At 34.3% G+C, this 16,828-nt stretch overlaps 1 pseudogene; it reads left to right on the forward strand.

Annotated features, from left to right (window-relative positions):
• Positions 1-2,000: 2,000 nt before the first annotated feature.
• LOC128282099 (thioredoxin-like protein YLS8) overlaps positions 2,001-16,828 on the forward strand; it is a 36,125-nt pseudogene continuing 21,297 nt past the window's right edge.

Here is a 16,828-nt window from a genome sequence, read left to right on the forward strand (position 1 = left end):
TTGTCATTGAAATGCTATGAATGTTGAACAAGCAAATACGAGCAAGAATCGACAAAGTTACGATATCCGAAAGTTCCGTACGAACCTTAGGAATAGTATAGGATATGAATGTTATGACATTAGGTTATCGAGTTGTGATTACATGTAAGACTATGTCTGAGACATTGGCATCATATTGTGATTACGTGTAAGACCATGTCTGGGACATTGGCATCATTAATTGATTTCATGTAAGACCTTGTCTGGGACAATGGCATCGACATATGATAAATGTAAGACCATATCTGGGATATGGCATTGTACGAGCTTATATGATTTTCGAGTATCCTTAATGATTCCTAATGGTTCAACGGGCAAAGATAAGTCGAGAAAGAATGTATTAATAAGTTAAATGACTCAGGTACGTACGAGATTCATACGAGTATTGGAAAGTGAAGTAATTGATGAGTTTACATGAGAAAATGCATATGTACTTATTGAGAAATGTTTGTGTATCTATATGTGTTTACTTGTACTTGGCCTATTGATAGAAATGTTGTGATTCATATGATAGCTTTATTTGTATATGGCTTACTTAGTGTGTTATTTCTATGTTTTATAGATTTTTGAAGCTAGCTCGGACATCGGGGATCATTGGGAACCATCATTACACAATCGACTATTTGTTGGTACTTTTGGAGCTTTGTATATATGGTCTATGACATGTATAGGCTAGTGTCATTTTGGTATGTTTTGAGTTATGAATTTAGCCATGTGAGTTGGCTTACTTTTGGTTGACATGTTGGTATGCTTTTGGTCATTTAAGTTCACTTAAGTGATGTGCTTGAAAAGTGATATATGAGATATATATTATGCCTTAAATATTGGCTTGTTTTGGATATGTTTGCTCTAATTGTTAATATAGCTAAATGGTGTTTTGTGGCATAAAATAGATAATAAGATGATGATTTATTGCATTTGAGATTTATGCAAGTTGTGATGATTTTAGGTATATGGATTTGGTATATTTGTATATGAAATTTAGTAGTTAAATTGGTTGATGATAGTTAGCTTGTTATGTGTTTGAGTTGGCATGTTTTTAGTTGCCAAAAGATGTATTGAAATGGTGTATTTTGGTTAATGTGTGTGTATGAGAGAAGGGTGGCAAATTGGCTTTGCAAATGGCCTATTTTTGTCCACACGGGCAGGGACACGGGTGTGTGCCTCAACCGTGTGTGACACACGGTCATGTTACACAGCCGTGGGTCTCCTGGGGTACCCTTTCGAATTAAGACAGTATACCCTACAGGTTTGACACGGCCTAGACACACGGGCGTGTCTACTGGCCGTGTGTGTCACACGAACTCACACACGGACGTGTGACTGACTGTGTGACATAAGTCAGTATACCCCCCTAAATAGCAGATGGCCTAGCACACTGGCGTGTGTGGCCATTTCAAAGGGTACACAGGCTAGACACACGGGCGTGTGGTCGGCCATGTGACCCAAGTCAGTAACCCCTCTAGATTTCCCACGGCTAAAGCACACGGGCGTGTCTTTGGCCGTGTAGTGCAAGTCAATATGTATGCCCTATTTTCACACGGCCAGTGACACGAGCGTGTTTGGTAGCCGTGTGCGACACATGGCCTGTTCACACGAGCGTGTGACATATGATTTCATGAAATTTTTCTAAGTGTTCAGAAATTTCTATATGATTGGTTTAGTCCCGAACCACTCTTAAGTATGTTTTAAGGTCTCATAGAACCTTATAAGGGACAATGTGAACGTTTGGGAATAGTTTATAATAATGAATGCATAAATGTATGAGAATGAGATATATTGTCCGGTGATGCCTCGTAACCCTATTCCAGCGACGGATACGGGTTAAGGGTGTTACACCTAGGACCATTCCTGATGTCCCTTTCTTTCAGCAAGCTAAAGTTCAAAAATTCAAGGAGCGCATTCTTTATCTTATTATTATTTTGCAGTTGATTAATTAGTTATATTAATTTCATTTTCAGATGGATGAAGTGTTTGCTTTTATCGCTGAAACAATAAAGAACTTTGTTGTGATTTATCTTGTAGACATAACGAAAGTGCTTGATATTAAGGATGTATGAGCTTTACGATCCATCGACAACGATTTTTTCAGAAACAAACACATTATGATTGCTCTTAGCACTGATAATAACAACAAGATTAACTGGGCTCTCAAGGACAAATAGGAGCTCATAGACATCACTGAGACTGTATACCGTGGAGCAAATGTAAGCACCAAATTTTTGTCCGACTAGAGTTTGTGTTTAATTTTCAAAATTTCAAAAAAAATAAAATAAAAATAAAAAATTACATTTTGACCCCTAAACTTTTCCTAAATTACATTTTAACCCTAAACTTTTCCTAAATTTCACCCCTAAACTTTCTTTAAATTTCATTTCAACCCTAAAAATTTCTTTAAATTGCATTTTGACCCTAAATTTTCTAAAAATTACACTTTAGCCCCAGAAGTTTTGTTGCATTTCTGATTTGGTCCTTCTAACAGATTACGTGATTTAGGGCACCCACTCCCCGGATTTTCAGGCCACCAGCATGGGTGGTTGCTCCTTCTTCACCCACTACTTGCAAATAGTATGGGAAACAAGCAAAATAGTAGAAATAAAAGAGAAAAAATAACACCATAAAAGAGAGGTTTTTTTTGGCAAAAGGAAGGAGGAGGAGGATTCCCCCAATTGATATTCGGTGAAGAGTAAAAAAAAAAAAGAAATTCTCCAGCAAAAAAACAAAAAAGGAACATTCCGCAATCTAAGTAAAAAAAACACCAATATCCGGCAAGCAACCAAGCAACCAAGGACCAACCACCATTAACACAACAACCAAGCTCCCAAATCGAAACCCACTCCAAATAGCCGAGCTAATCGATTATCAGCCACCCCGAAATCCAAACCTCAACTACTCGTAGCTTGATTTCACGCGGCGTACATGATGGCTGTTGGTGGCGCGCACGTGGAAGGAGAAGGGGGGTTCGGCAGCTTGAAGCTTGGATCTCTTCTTTCTTTCTTTATTTGCTGCTGGAAACTTGTTTGTTTTGGGGGTTTAGTATTGAAAAAAAAAAGAAATATTTTAGTTAATGGGTTGGTTTATGTTAGATTTGATGGGTTAAATTTGGTTTGGGTTAATTAGTGGGTTGGGTGATATGTTAAGTTAGTGGGTTGGGTTGGTTGTGTTGGGTTTCTTAAGTTAGTGAGTTAGGTTGGTTTGTATTTTTTTTTAATTAGTGAGTTAGGTTTAGTTTGGTTTGAAATATTAAGTTAGTTGGGCTGAGATTATTTTGTAATAGGCTGAAATGATTTGAATCTTTTGTCTTTATGTGAATTTTATGTGGGCCATGCAAAAATTTGGTCTAAAAAAGAAGAAAATAAATTTTAAAATAGTTGGGTCAACCCGACTCTATTTGTGGCAATCTGATCCAGTGACGATCACCAACAAAGGCCCATTTCAGCAGCCAGAGGAGAAAAGAGATTAATTTCAGTAACCCATAACATTGAGCTTCGGTATATTCTTACCCTTTTTATTATTATTTACCCATTCCGAATTTAATATATATTTTAGATCACATATTATTATAACGTTATTATTAATTTTCTTTTATTATTTTAGAAATATTTTTATTTTCTTTTAATTAATTTCAATAAATAAGGCAACGTATCGATTTAACATTAAATCGTTGATTTCATCACTATGTTGGGTGAATATCATTGGCTCGTGTTAAAAATGGGACGTCCTTTTAAAAACAATCGAAAAATTTAAAAATTCTCGTGTTTTGAAATAGGATATTTATTTTTGTGATTATGGGTAAGTGATCAAATTTTATTTTTAAAATGTAGATAAGGATATGTAATTTGTTAAAATTCTAGTGTTGTAAACTTTTCGTGTTTCCAAAATTTTTCGTGTTTTTTTTATAACAAAAATTCGGGTTTCAAAAATTTTCGTGTTTTCAAAAATTTTCGTTTTTTTTAATTTCTCAGGTTTCAAAGATTCTCAGGTTTTCAAAAATTTTTGTGTTTTCAAAATCTCTCGGGTTTCAAAAAAAAAATCAAGTTTCAAAATTTTCGTGTTTTCAAAATTTTCGTGTTTCAATCGAATCATGATTAAATATTAAATTGAATTCGTTTTTTTTTAAATTAAAGACAACGCGTGTTTAACGGGATACCAATTTTGGACGTCGCGAGGGTGCCAATACCTTCCTCGTGCGTAACCAACTTCCGAACCCTATTTTTTTCTGGATTTTGACATAGACCTAAACTCGGCCTTCTTTTTTTACTCAAAAATAATTTTTTTCTAAAAAGAAGATTTATTAGGTGTCCGATCACACCTAGAAAAAAAGATCGGTGGCGACTCCCTTTTTTAATAAAATCGAAATCTGGTTTTCAAATTTTCAATAATCGCCTCAATTAGCGACCAAGGCAAATTTTTACATAGCTACAGCTGGCGACTCCGCTGTGGACATTTTTGTGAGAGTCGAGTCTAGAATTAAACACGTGTTGTCAAAATTTTTAAAATTCCTTGTTCAAATTAATATTTAGTCCTGATCCTTAAATTTTGTTTTTGAAAAGTCATGTATTTGCATCATGTTGTAAATATTCTTCTAACTTGTTTTATCTTGTTGTTTTTCAGCGCTAAGTTTTTATGGTTTTAGCTTTTTTTTTAGTTTAGTTTTTAAATAAAACGTAAAGGTTTGTGAGTTTCTCCCCACACTCTGTGCACTTGCATTTTTGCATAACATGAGCTCTCTACCCGGGCTCCGTCCGCTTAAGTGGAAGTAAATGCTATGCCTTCGTGAGTTAACTCGTCCCTCACTTGCAGCTAGTGAATACTTCCGGGTTACATATGACTTATGCTTTCGTGAGTTAACTTGTCCCTCCGAATAGGCATAAGTAAATGTAATCCCTCGAATTGAACTCATAAGCCTGTGATGGGAAATGACCGAGGTTCTGTACTAATCTTAGCAGATGACAGTACGAACAATTTGAGTATCTGTCTAGAACCGAAACCGCATGTAGTGAACCGTATGATCCACCTAATTAGAGCGATCCCGAACCTCTGTCCGTTAATAGTCACCAAAATAAGTACACGGGAGAAACGCCTCTTGCCTTTCATTTCTTTTACAATTACACTGTTTATGCAAAGGAATTGAACCGGGTAGCTTAATTTGTTATATTTTCCATAGTTTTTCTCAGTTCATATTTGTTGTGATTACTAACCAAGGTTGTTTGTCTTTATTTTTATTTTTCATCATGCATCATAGGCATCTTGATTAGGAAGGTGTTGATTAGAGATTGGTTGCCAAAAATGGGTTTCTGATGGAGGAGTCAATTACATAAGTGACTGAGAAAAATGCCGTGATTCGAGAATGGTCTTTGAAAACTCAGAAAGCGAAAGGGGACAGTTTAACGGAATGATGTATCTCCAATCTTCCAGAGCAAGTAACTTCAAATGCTCGTCAAAATAACCTCAAAAATTTGACTCGGATTTGGAAACAGTGGGATTCAGACACTAGGGGCATCTTCACCGAAAAGTACGGGGATATAGCTCACTTGATTGCCGTCAATGTAGACGAACAACTAATTCTGTAACACCCCTATCCCGTGACCGTCGCCGGAATAGGTAAGGGGCATTACCGGACTTGTAACTCATGTCAGAACAGTAAAATTTTGAACTTCTTCTTGAAATAAAGATCATTCATTTAAATAAGTACTAAGCACAGCCAGGGATAAAATTTAAACTTCTCTAAGTAAACATTCAAAAGATACCATTTTCGCATGGCTTATATACATTAACCAAAAATATTCTTCCTCCACTAGTCTATTCTATACATGCCATAAGATAATCCAAACCATAGCAGTACCAAGCGGTGGATAGTGATAGTGTGACTAGTTCTTGACGATCCCCGAGCACTGTAGCTTCCGGATGAGATCTATAAAGCAGAGGAAACAAAGTAAGCGGAGTAAGCATTACAATGCTTAGTAAGTTTTAAGCAAAGTGTCAACAGATAACAACCAAATTATAACATAGTTGTTCGTATTTTTATTTCACTCTTCCTTCGGGCATACCATCCCTTTTCGAATATGCACATCTCATCATATATAATAGGCGGATAAACTTTCACATAAAAGTGAGCTCATGTGACATAGATATATTGTATAATTTCACATAACCCTCACACTCGATCCGATGTCACATAATCATAGGAATAGTCTCATAGATTGCTCACATATGCATCACATAACTACCTTATGATTTAGTTCAAATCAAGCTCACATATAAACTTGAAGTACATACCTGTTTAACCTTTCGCATTGAATATATCTACAAGAAATTCTTATTGCGAAGTCTTATAGCTTTAACCTCTACTCGGATTATCGGCGAGACCTTTAGCTCAGATGAAATCTCCACACGAAGTCAGCGGGTCTTAACCCAGACATAGTCACCACATATGGTCATCTGGTCTTTAATCCCGGGTTTACATCATAGAGTTTCATGCATTTTTATTCACATGTTACAACATTCACATCGACTATCATATTTGTAATTTATTTACCTCATCAAATATCTAATAGAACTCACCTTCCGTCGTCTGTCATTTGGCCACAACGTATATATATATATATATATACACATCTCATACATATCTCACATTAGCCATTTGGCTTTACCACATATTCGTCTCATACACGTTTCGCATTAGCCATTCGGCTTCGCCACATATATACACTTTCACGTTCATCACATTGGCCATTCTGCCTTATCTCATATATGCATATTCACATTCATCACATTGGCCATTCGGCCTTATCACACATATGCATGCTCACATTCATCACATTGGCCATTCGGCCTTATCTCAATATGCATGTTCATATTCATCACATTGGCCATTCGGCCTTATCACATATATGCAGGTTCACATTCATCACCTTAAATCCTAAATCAAAATATAAATTTTCATGTATTCACATCACAATTATCCAAATATACTTCACATACCACATATACTATCATGTATAGACTTTGTCTTGGCCGAATCTACATCTATCATTTTCCAATGAATAATTCAATTTCATGCCATACTATCATTTCATATTCGAATACTCATAAACTTACAAGTTCACAAATTTTAATATCAAAGATCCATCTAACACTCATATATCATTTTACAATATCACGATTTAGAATTCACGTATGGGTTTAATCAATAGCTTATGAGCAACTAAAACAAGTTTTATTCATGTTTACAACAAAATCACATATTCACTACAAGCTGTTTTCCTGAGCAATAGTCACTAAATTATTTATAACTGGATCTACAAAACTCCAAATCACTTGCCGTTAATTTTCCCTGAATATAGACTCGTATATCTTCCATCCATAAAATTTTCAGAATTTTAGGTTTGGCCAATCAATACCATATTTTTCTTAAAGTTTTCCCTGTTTCACTGTTTGACTAATCTGACCACTCTTCACTATGAATCAAATTTCTCATTATACAGAATTCCAAATGTGTTCTATTTGATTTCATTTGAAACTAGACTCATTAAGGAGTCTAAGCATATAAATTTTATCTTATAACCATTCTTGTACAAATTATAATGATTTTCTAAAATCACGTCACTGCTGCTGTCCAAAGCAAATTATTACAATTAGCTCTTAAATTTCCAAGTCCAAACACTTATGAACTTACCATTTGAGTTTAAGACATATCATGGCCACATCATATCTTATTAAATCAACTCATTATGTCCTATTATGATTGAATTTACTCAACGCTTAATCACTTAAAACTTACCTCGGAAGCGGTCGACGACTAGATATCCACGGCTATTCGTTTACTTTCTCTTTTCCCCTATCCGACTTTGATCCTCTTTGTTCTTGGGCTTAATTTAAACGAATGAATTTGTTTAATCATTTCGAACATTAAAAGCTCTTTTAAAGCACTTAACCCTTATACTCAATAATGAACCAAACCATATAGCTAATTATTTTATCACATCACCTTAAGCACACATATTAACTATTATACACCCATTTCACATGCCAAGTTAAAATAAAAAAAACGCATACACACCAATAATTTAATTACTCATTTCAACCTTATAGGGTAACTTCAATGCATTATGTATATACCATTTGCCATACACAAACCACATTTTTAACAAGCCGAAATTACTCCTACATATTATCCATTATAATTATTTCATAGATATAAAACATAGCTGAAAAATCTTTAGCCTAAATGCGTATAATAACACCCAAATCATCAACTATTTTAATGAACATGACACAAAAGATTAACTAAAACTCCATTCAATTTTAAGGTATTAACCCTACTAAACTCATACCATGACCATATCTAATCAATTCAAGTAGAGGATTAATTACAACCATGTACACCAATATATAATTATAACATGTTTTAATATCTTATATATCCCATTAAACCCTAACCACACAACTTAGCTTTTATAATAAACCTTATCTTAACCGAATGTACATATTTTTATATACTCAAAATATCATTCGATTTCAAAGGCATATTAACACCATATAACCGAATGTTCCTAGACTAATATACATATACTCATAAATCCAACTTTAAAACTCATACTTATACATAGCATATAATCGAAAATACTTCATGAATCCACCTACATTTACATTATTATCATATATAGAATTTGCATTTAATATCAAATAACAACTTAACTTACTTTCAATTAGGTAATCAAATACCTCATACCCAATCATTTAACAACTAAAATAATAAACCACAACATTTAAATTCATCTTATTCTTCTCCCATTTGACCGAATGAACATTTATCAAATGAAAATTCAACTAAACAACAACATTTTTCTATCTAAAATGTATATACACTCATCGGCAACTTTCAATTTATATTTTTCAACCATGAATTCTACTCATTCAAACATCATTTAAGCTACTTAACAAATAATTAACATCTTTCAAAAAAAAACTTATCAAAATGACACCAATTTAGCACTTGCCGAATGGACCTTTGTCTATTGATGCATGAAATTAAACCATGGGTTAAATAAGTTATGCACTTATCAATCTAATCTCATAGTCAATTAAAAAGAAAATCACAATGCATACCTTAAACTAGGATAGCCATGGCCGAATACCTTGGTTTTTCCTCTTCAATATTCCTTTTCCCAAATTCGGCAACCAAGAAGAAAGATGAGCATGTAATTTTTTTTCTTTTGTTATCTTTCTTCCATTCACGGCAATAGAGGGGGGGCATGGATGAGGCAACTTTGTTTTCATCACCCCTCTCTTTTCATTACTTTATTACTAACCTTTTATTTTATTCTTTCTAACATAACACACTAACACAACATGTTTACAACATGCTTCACCCCATAGTATGGCCGGCCACTAGCTCTAGTTTTGGGTAATTTGACATGCAAACCCATCATTTTCATAACATGCATTAATAGGCCACTTTACATTTGCCTAGCATATTTCTAAATTTTCTCACATAAGTCCTATTTAATAAAATTCACTTACAATTAACAAAATTCAAACATGAAATTTTCACACATGCATATATACATATAATAAGCATCAACTATGACGGTTAATTATTTTTATGACTCGGTTTAGTGGTCCCGAAACCGCTTTCCGACTAGGGTCACTTTAGGGGTGTCACAACTCTCCCCCCCTTTAGGGATTTTCGTCCTCGAAAATTTCTACCGATGCATAGTTTAGGATAACGTCCTCTTATTGAATTATATCCATATAAACATTAGCTCATTGATAGCAATTGTAATTCATTACTGATTTCGCATCGAACTATAAAATCATTTTCTTATCTTAAAACAAATACATAAACATTTCTACAAGTATGCACATATATCTCATTTTCTTGATTTCATAAGCAATAATCACTTAATTTAATTCACAAATGCATTTCAAACACATATTAAGCACATATTAACATGTATAATTCACATCATCAACCCACATATTCATTCATGTATAAGCTGTAACCTGACCGAAATTACACACATACTCAAACATCCCAATAAATATCCTTTATAACTCCATCGTATCTCAATATTCAACTTAACTTATTTCCAACAGAAAATCAACTTCCACATACCTGAACATTTAATTCATTCAGCACATTCAATCACCGTTAACGCTACCCGTATACAGTCGATTAGGCATAAAGCCTCGTATAGTACATCGGCATGGGATTTATTTTAGCACATAACCCATATATCCAAAATTATCAGCATTCATCAAAAATTCCTACAGACTTCCAAATGTCGAACTTAATCGAAATAATTTCTTGAACATGATTAACAAAAAAATAGGGGTCATTTAGCAATAGCACATATGACTTCATATACCAAGCATCCCATAGACTAAATCCGTAACACATTTATAACATGAATTCATTTCTTAACAACATATTCACCATCTTTTTACGTATTCACTTATTTAGTATATATAACATAATATAATATGAACTCACAAATTTTTACTTTCATTTGATTTTCACATACCTTCCGTACATACCTGTATCACTTATTCTGATCTTACTTTATTTATCATCTTAAATATACCCGTTGAATCATTCGAAATCATTACGGATACTCATTAAACACATATAGCTCTTACAATGCCATATCCTAGATATGGTCTTACATATTCTCACATATCGAGCCGATGCCATGTCCCAGACATGGTCTTACACACTATCTCAAATCAATGCCTTCGTCCCAGATGAGGTCTTACATGAATTTCACTTTACACACTTAGTGCCCACTGACCGATCTCGCACTCATAGTGCTCGGTTAAAGGAATTCGCACACACAGTACCTCTAATCATTCACACACATAGTGCTCTCATTCATTCGTTATTACACATTGAAATGACTTAATCAAGTCTATAAAACATCTCGTATGTACACTTTAAACGTATACTTTCATTTAACTTTGAATTCATATAGTAATGAACACTTAAACTTTGCTCGAATCACCAGCGTTAAGCGTACTAGGCACAAAGGCCCGAATACACATCACCGGCACGAATGCCTTTCGGGACTTAGCCCGGATATAACATCGGCACGAATACCCTTCGGGATTTAGCCGGATATAGCTACTCACTCAAATGCCTTCGGGACTTAGCCCGGTTATAATAACTCGCACAAATGCCTTCAGGACTTAACCCGGTTATAGTAACTCGCACAAATGCCTTCGGGCTTAGCCCGGAATTAGTCACTAGCACAAATGCCTTCGGGACTTAGCCCGGTTATATCACTAGCACGAATGCTCTTCGGGACTTAGCCCAGGTATATCACTAGCACGAATGCTCTTCGGGACTTAGCCCGGGTATATCACTCTCAATTCTCATGTACACATACACATATAGCAATACACATTAGTATATCATTTACATTTCTTGAATACAAACACAACATGCTTATCAACCATTCAACTTCCAGTTCCATAGCCACATACAAAAATCACATTTATAGTCATAACACTCTTTCAAAATTGCATCACTTATACCCTTATAATTCAATCCAAATCGAAATTCAAATACGAGTACATGATAATGCACTGATCAACTTAATAATTTAGGCATATCTAAGTGAAGTTATATCGCAAATTCTCATAGTCGAAGCTTGCTCCACTCGATCGGGATCAAGATTCATTACAATACAACAAACACATTTTAATAGTCAAAATCATCACACTATCATTTTATCACTTTATGGCAAGTATAAATAGACTCACGCGTGCTACACGTTAGTCCTAGAATCGACTAAACCGTAGCTCGATACCAATAAATGTAACACCCCTATCCCGTGACCGTCGCCGGAATAGGTAAGGGGCATTACCGGACTTGTAACTCATGTCAAAACAGTAAAATTTTGAACTTCTTCTTGAAATAAAGATCATTCATTTAAATAAGTACTAAGCACAGCCAGGGATAAAATTTAAACTTCTAAGTAAACATTCAAAAGATGCCATTTTCGCATGGCTTATATACATTAACCAAAAATATTCTTCCGCCACTAGTCTATTCTATACATACCATAAGATAATCCAAACCATAGCAGTACCAAGCAGTGGATAGTGATAGTGTGACTAGTTGCTGACGATCCCCGAGCCTGTAGCTTCCGGATGAGATCTATAAAGCAGAGGAAACAAAGTAAAGCGGAGTAAGCATTACAATGCTTAGTAAGTTTTAAGCAAGGTCAACAGATAACAACCAAATTATAACATAGTTGTTCGTATTTTTATTTCACTCTTCCTTCTAGCATACCATCCCTTTTTGAATATGCACATCTCATCATATATAATAGGCGATAAACTTTCACATAAAAGTGAGCTCATGTGACATAGATATATTGTATAATTTCACATAACCCTCACACCGATCCGATGTCACATAATCATAGGAATAGTCTCATAGATTGCTCATGTATGCATCACATAACTACCTTATGATTTAGTTCAAATCAAGCTCACATATAAACTTGAAGTACATACTGCTTAACCTTTCGCATTGAATATATCTACAAGAAATTCTTATTGCGAAGTCTTATAGCTTTAACCTCTACTCGGATTATCGTGAGACCTTTAGCTCAGATGAAATCTCCACACGAAGTCACGGGTCTTAACCTGGACATAGTCACCACATATGGTCATCGGTCTTTAATCCGGGTTTACATCACGAGTTTCATGCATTTTTATTCACATGTTACAACATTCACATCGACTATCATATTTGTAATTTATTTACCTCATCAAATATCTAATAAAACTCACCTTCCGCCGTCTGTCATTTGGCCACAACGTATATATATATATACACATCTCATACATATCTCACATTAGCCATTTGGCTTTACCATATATCCATCTCATACACGTTTCGCATTAGCCATTCGGCTTCGCCACATATATACACTTTCACGTTCATCACATTGGCCATTCTGCCTTATCTCATATATGCACATTCACATTCATCACATTGGCCATTCGGCCTCATCACACATATGCATGCTCACATTCATCACATTGGCCATTCGGCCTTATCTCATATATGCATGTTCATATTCATCACATTGGCCATTCGGCCTTATCACATATATGCAGGTTCACATTCATCACCTTAAATCCTAAATCAAAATATAGATTTTCATGTATTCACATCACAATTATCCAAATATACTTCACATACCACATATACTATCATGTATAGACTTTGTCTTGGCCGAATCTACATCTATCATTTTCCAATGAATAATTCAATTTCATGCCATACTATCATTTCATATTCGAATACTCATAAACTTACAAGTTCACAAATTTTAATATCAAAGATCCATCTAACACTCATATATCATTTTACAATATCACGATTTAGAATTCACGTATGGGTTTAATCAATAGCTTATGAGCAACTAAAACAAGTTTTATCCATGTTTACAACAAAATCACATATTCACTACAAGCTGTTTTCCTGAGCAATAGTCACTAAATTATTTATAACTGGAGCTACAAAACTCCAAATCCCTTGCCGTTAATTTTCCCTGAATATAGACTCGTATATCTTCCATCCATAAAATTTTCAGAATTTTAGGTTTGGCCAATCAATACCAGATTTTTCTTAAAGTTTTCCCTGTTTCACTATTTGACTAATCTGACCACTCTTCACTACGAATCAAATTTCTCATTATACAGAATTCCAAATGTGTTCTATTTGATTTCATTTGAAACTAGACTCATTAAGGAGTCTAAGCATAAAAATTTTATATTATAACCATTCTTGTACAAATTATAATGATTTTCTAAAATCACGTCACTGCTGCTGTCCAAAGCAAATTATTACAATTAGCTCTTAAATTTCCAAGTCCAAACACTTATGAACTTACCATTTGAGTTTAAGACATATCATGGCCACATCATATCTTATTAAATCAACTCATTATGTCCTATTATGATTGAATTTACTCAACGCTTAATCACTTAAAACTTACCTCGGAAGCGGTCGACGACTAGATATCCACGGCTATTCGTTTACTTTCTCTTTTCCCCTATCCGACTTTGATCCTCTTTGCTCTTGGGCTTAATTTAAACGAATGAATTTGTTTAATCATTTCGAACATTAAAAGCTCTTTTAAAGCACTTAACCCTTATACTCAATAATGAACCAAACTATATAGCTAATTATTTATCACATCACCTTAAGCACACATATTAACTATTATACACCCATTTCACATGCCAAGTTAAAATAAAAAAAACGCATACACACCAATAATTTAATTACTCATTTCAACCTTATAGGGTAACTTCAATGCATTATGTATATACCATTTGCCATACACATACCACATTTTTAACAAGCCGAAATTACTCCTACATATTATCCATTATAATTATTTCATAAATATAAAACATAGCTGAAAAATCTTTAGCCTAAATGCGTATAATAACACCCAAATCATCAACTATTTTAACGAACATGACACAAAAGATTAACTAAAACTCCATTCAATTTTAAGGTATTAACCCTACTAAACTCATACCATGACCATATCTAATCGAATTCAAGTAGAGGATTAATTACAACCATGTACACCAATATATAATTATAACATGTTTTAATATCTTATATATCCCATTCGCCCTAACCACACAACTTAGCTTTTATAATAAACCTTATCTTAATCGAATGTACATATATATATATACTCAAAATATCATTCGATTTCAAAGGCATATTAACACCATATAACCGAATGTTCCTAGACTAATATACATATACTCATAAATCCAACTTTAAGAACTCATACTTATACATAGCATATAATCGAAAATACTTCATGAATCCACCTACATTTACATTATTATCATATATAGAATTTGCATTTAATATCAAATAACAACTTAACTTACTTTCAATTAGGTAATCAAATACCTCATACCCAATCATTTAACAACTAAAATAATAAACCACAACATTTAAATTCATCTTATTCTTCTCCCATTTGACCGAATGAACATTTATCAAATGAAAATTCAACTAAACAACAACATTTTTCTATCTAAAATGTATATACACTCATACGGCAACTTTCAATTTATACTTTTCAACCATGAATTCTACTCATTCAAACATCATTTAAGCTACTTAACAAATAATTAACATCTTTCAAAAAAAAACTTATCAAAATGACACCAATTTAGCACTTGCCGAATGGACCTTTGTCTATTGATGCATGAAATTAAACCATGGGTTAAATAAGTTATGCACTTATCAATCTAATCTCATAGTCAATTAAAAAGAAAATCACAATGCATACCTTAAACTAGGATAGCCATGGCCGAATACCTTGGTTTTTCCTCTTCAATATTCCTTTTCCCAAATTCGGCAACCAAGAAGAAAGATGAGCATGTAATTTTTTTTCTTCTGTTATCTTTCTTCCATTCACGGCAATGGAGGGGGGGCATGGATGAGGCAACTTTGTTTTCATCACCCCTCTCTTTTCATTACTTTATTACTAACCTTTTATTTTATTCTTTCTAACATAACACACTAACACAACATGTTTACAACATGTTTCACCCCATAGCATGGCCGGCCACTAGCTCTAGTTTTGGGTAATTTGACATGGAAACCCATCATTTTCATAACATGCATTAATAGGCCACTTTACATTTGCCTAGCACATTTCTAAATTTTCTCACATAAGTCCTATTTAATAAAATTCACTTACAATTAACAAAATTCAAACATGAAATTTTCACACATGCATATATACATATAATAAGCATCAACTATGACGGTTAATTATTTTTATGACTCGGTTTAGTGGTCCCAAAACCGCTTTCCGACTAGGGTCACTTTAGAGGTGTCACAAATTCAAGCCATGGTTTGATTCTGGGATCCAGCTTACCAATGTTTCACTTACAATCAGGAAGATATGACTCCGACCATAGAAGAGTATGCTGCATTGCTTCGCATTGACAATGTACAATTTAGCAAGATATATGTGAAAGAGCCCAAACCAATGACCTTCAAGAAAAAGTTAGTAAGGTTGAAGGGAATAACTGATATGTAGGCTAAAAAATAAATAAAGAAAAAAAACAAAGTTAGTTGTGTTCCGTGGTTTTCTCTGTAAGATTTAGTTCAAAACCATCTAGATATTGTGAAGAGAGTGGATCTATTTGCTTTGGTCATTTGTGGATTAATTGTCTTCCCAAAATTTCTCGGGCATGTAGAAGTTTTGTTAGTGGATTTCTTCGAAAGGTTGAGGCAAGGGATCAACCCCGTCCCGACTATCTTGGCTGAGACTTTTAGATCTCTAAGTAGTTGTAGGAGAAAAGAGGAAGGACGTTTTATCAGATGTGCACAGTTACTTAATGTTTGGATTCTGAGCCATTTCTGCAAAGTAGAGCGCACACCCTTCCACATGTTTTCAAAAATATTTGCCCCATTGAAAGCTTATCTTGAGAAAGATTGGCCAAAGGATGTCACCGAACAGCACTGGGTTTCAGTTTTTCAAAATCTTCGCGCCGAAGAGATAACCTGGAGAGCACCATGGATCCGTCCTTCAGTTCTGTTATACAAATGTGGAAGCCAAGATTGGGTGCCTTTACTAGGATTATAGGGAGGAGTTGGATATGCCCCATTAATGGTTTAAAGACAGTTTGCTACACGACAGTTCATACCTACTACTGGAGGATTGACACAGTCTGAGTTTGCCTTTACAGGTGAAGGTTACATGAAAAGAGTCTGAGATAC

This window comes from Gossypium arboreum, chromosome 10, assembly GCF_025698485.1.
Source record: "Gossypium arboreum isolate Shixiya-1 chromosome 10, ASM2569848v2, whole genome shotgun sequence".
Classification (NCBI taxonomy): Eukaryota; Viridiplantae; Streptophyta; class Magnoliopsida; order Malvales; family Malvaceae; genus Gossypium; species Gossypium arboreum.